At 48.7% G+C, this 4,022-nt stretch overlaps 1 pseudogene; it reads right to left on the bottom strand.

Annotated features, from left to right (window-relative positions):
* Positions 1-2,619: 2,619 nt before the first annotated feature.
* On the bottom strand, positions 2,620-3,687 carry LOC147957034 (BTB/POZ and MATH domain-containing protein 1 pseudogene; annotated as a pseudogene).
* Positions 3,688-4,022: the final 335 nt, after the last annotated feature.

Raw genomic sequence — 4,022 nt, 5'->3', positions numbered from 1 at the left:
GAGAAAAGAGAGAAGGGGCAATGCTACTATCCTCCTCGCATGTGGCCTCGCTCCTCCTCGCAGCATGGGTGGAGGTAGACGCCATCTCGTGGGTAGTCACTGCTAGGTGGGACCAGGAGTGGACACGAGTGGACGACAGCAGTCGACAAGAGCGTCCGCTTCTGTCCGCTTCGTACCCATTTGTTCATAGATTTGGGCCAAGTTTAGGTCGGGAGGACAATAAACGGATAGCAGGCGGACACGCGTGTCCGTTCGGGTCGCCCAGTTGGGCCAAGTTTTGTGTTCGGATAACCCAAACAGACAAAATGGGTCTCTGCGCTGGAGTTGCTCTAATTCTGATGATTGTCAAGTCCATGTGTGTTGGTCAACAATCATGCATACAAAGCATTCAAAGCCTTTTCTCTAATTAAAATCTACCAGTTAATCTTCACCTGCAAGTGCATCATTAAAGTACCGCATGCATATATCTATATTTATATCTATATCTAATATTAAAGGACGAAGCTTTTCATAGTTCTGCATAGGTCATCTATTTATATCCGTTAATTTTGTGTAAACCTTAAAGATTGACGGCTGAGAACTAAAAAGAGATCTACACACATGTAATCTATGTCTACCAATATTTTTACAACGTATCTACCTGTACGTGGGCACACAAAAAAAATCCAGAAAGTAATACTAAGGAAATCAAACCCACGTCGTCTCCAAATCAGATCGATGCCTCCAGATTGGTGTTCGTTTCCATATATACCATGTATTGCAAGAAATCCTACCAGCATGGACGAGTGTGTTGTGATAGTCCAATTGATGCTCGCGCTCTTCTCACCAAGGCCTCCCAAATCATGGGCTCCAACAGCGGCGACTATCGGGATGGACTGCTTTCCAGCCTTACCGCCGCCCATCACCAGCGGCTCGACCTCCGCCGTCTCGTCGGTCTTACCTCGCCTCACCTGGAGTCACCCTCCACGAGGTGTCCTTTGCCGCGGCAGCGCGTGCGTCATGGGCGTAGTCGAGGAAATAAGTAGGCCCTTGTCATCGTCGTCAGCCCTCGAGATCTACGAGCAGGACAACCAGGCATTGCTGGGAGGCGAGGGCGAGGTGACTGGCAGTGGATCATGGCGAAGTCGACGGCAAAGAGCAAGAGAGGGAGAGCACCATGGCGGGAAGGTGCAGGACGGAGAGGAAGAAGAAGGGAGATGGGGGATGGAGGAGGAGCAAGGCAGTAAGGACGACATGACGAGCCTCACGCTCAAATCACTTGGGCATATCGCCTAGCTGAAGTCTGACCTCGCCACCGTGTGATCGGCACTGACGGATGCTATGTGCGCATTGCCTTCCGCGGCGAGGCAGACGGTGCCGGCACCATGCCTATGGAGATAAAGCAGAGGGAGCAGGAGATAGAGGGGCAGACGACCTAGAGCGGCGACAACGGCGCTCGCCATGGCTGCAGCCTCATGTGTATCGCCATCTATGCAGGACGCAAGCAAGCAAGCTCCGCTGGATCACCTGATGCGTACAAGTATACTAACAAGGAAGCACACATGTACGAATGCAGGTATGCATCAACTGATGTTGACCGCCTATAGTTTGACCTCCCAAGAATTTATCCTCTAACCTACTTAGTGTTTCATGCTTGTGTAATGGTCTACTAAATTATACCAATGACGCATGACGGAGGGGTGTTCATTGTCAGGTGATATGATTAGGTATATTATCTGATGGAGCTTATTATTTTACTTCGTAATCCTGTCTGTCTTGTCCTATTTAAGGTCTTTTCTTTTCAGAGATTTTCCCTTTCAGATTTAGTTTTGATAGCGATTTGTCTTTCTGTGAAGATCTTTGTGTGGATATTTTAGTTGATATGATCAACGGTCAAACTGTTCGAATTTCAAAATCGGTTGAATATTTCAATCATAGGGTTGCATATAGACAACTAGATGTTGGCATTTTGTTGGTGCAGAGGCTGAGTGTAATTGGTATGTTCGTGATATTAATATGTTTCACATTACTCTTTAGTAATTTTTTTTTTCAGGGAAGACACATGCTCCAGATGCAGATGAGATGATGCTGATGTACGCCGTTATTACAAGTAATTATGACCATGTGTAGCGAGAGATCGTTTCTGCCCCGGAGAAGCGACGACACGAATGGGTCTTGGACTAAAGGGCAAGAGTGTGGGATGGTGCATGCACTAAGTTGGTGGAGGGAGGGGCTTGCCAAAGGCGATGTGTTAAAAGTATTATGACCAAGATCAGCACCTTGAGAACCATCGGCGACGATAGCTGAGAGAGTGACAATATGAATGGGTTACTTGTAGCATGCAAGGATTTGCTTTTCCCATTGCAACGCACGGACATATTTCTCAAAAAGTAAATTACAACAACTACAAAGGCTTCCCCAAATTTTAGAAAAAGGGAGAAGTCAAAGAGAGCAGATATAGACTAGATTCTTCTCAGAGGGCTATGTATGAATAATCAAGTGCATGGAAGCTAACACATGAATCCAAGATGAGCACACTAAACTTTCCAAGACTTATATAGTTGCTCCTCAAAAAGATCTCTAGAAAGTGACAAGGGCAGGTAAGCTAAGTAATCCAAGTTTTACCCTGGGATGAACACATTAACCTGTGCGAGACTTTGTTACTCTCTCCAAGATTTCTGCTATGACAGCAGGGCATGATCTTTTCAAGTGCACATACCCTTGGCCTGAAATCACAGCAGCCAATCTATTCGAAGAGATAACAAATTCAATGCAGGCTTCTTTGAGCCTGCTGCAGTGATGCTGGTCAGCTAGAGCTAACGTGGTTGCCACAGTCTCGACACGAAGTCTTCTACAAAGAATGCCTTCGCATATCATCTTCATCCTTTCCATGGCGTACCGATCTGCAGCCACCAGTAAATGCTTAACCATGTCATCATCGAGGTTGTCCCGAGAAGGCAATGAATCTGTGTAGATGAAGCGAAGCAATTCCTTGAAAACAGCAGGCTGCATATCTTCCACGGTTATGTTGCGTGCCGTCCGACTTCCCATCGGTCCATAGAGCTCTGCCTTGAAGACCGGTGACCGCATTGCAAGCACAATCTTATGTGCAGGGAAAGTCTCCCCTCTAACATTGAATGTCACGTCTGCTTCCTCCCCCGTCTCAAGCCATGTTCCTAGATTATCTGCCAAGTCAGAGGGTGGCACCTGGATCTCCACGGTCTTTGCAACAAGCGGCACATTGCTGATCACACTGAGATCACACTCAATTATAAGATGGTCATCACGCAGGTAAGGTGACTTCTCCAGCTCACTCTTTTTCATAAAAGTATGAACACCCCAAGTATATTTGTTCTTAATGGGGTCGACGGAATCAAACACTTCGGGTGATTCCAAGCAGGACGTCACCGACGTTGACAGCCCGTTAGCCTGGTTGACCAACCTCAAGTCGAAGAGCGCCCTTGCCTTACCACCCTTGCTCAGAAGCTCCACGTAGACTGAGACATGGTCCTCGATCATCTCCCTGTCTGCGTCAGGGTAGTAGCGGATGCACCATTCGTACCCGCCAACGGAGGCGCGAGGGGACCGGATGAATTTGCCGGCGCCCATGCCCTTATGCAGGCTGTACCTGACGATGTCGAATTCGAGCGTGGCCCGCACCATGACTGGGGTGCACCTCGACTCCCTCCTTTCTGTCGGCTCTGCCATGCCATCGATCGTGGGAGCTAGGGTGGAGATCAAGGGCGATGAGAGAGCTGGGGGAGGGGAACAACGACGAGAGGGGGAAGGTAGACCGAAGACGAGGGTTTGGGCGAGCAGCGGAGACGAGGGTTTCTACTTGCGAGCCGTAAGCCTCGCCACGTTCCCGTCGCACTTCACGCCGGCTGCGTGGACCCACGGCAGATCACCTCTCCACGGCCCAAAAACTCAAGGGGAGCCGCGCACACATCAGCATCCCATGGGCTGCGGGCTTTTTTGTGTGTCCGGTTAACGGACTGTAAAAAAAGGTATTGGAGAAAAATTCTACACCAACCTAAAGCATT

The sequence above is a fragment of the Triticum urartu genome, chromosome 7A, assembly GCF_056163025.1.
Source record: "Triticum urartu cultivar PI428250 chromosome 7A, HENAU_Tu73, whole genome shotgun sequence".
NCBI lineage: Eukaryota > Viridiplantae > Streptophyta > Magnoliopsida > Poales > Poaceae > Triticum > Triticum urartu.
Note: the sequence above shows the minus strand (reverse complement) of the source record. Positions and strands in the feature narration are given on the sequence as shown.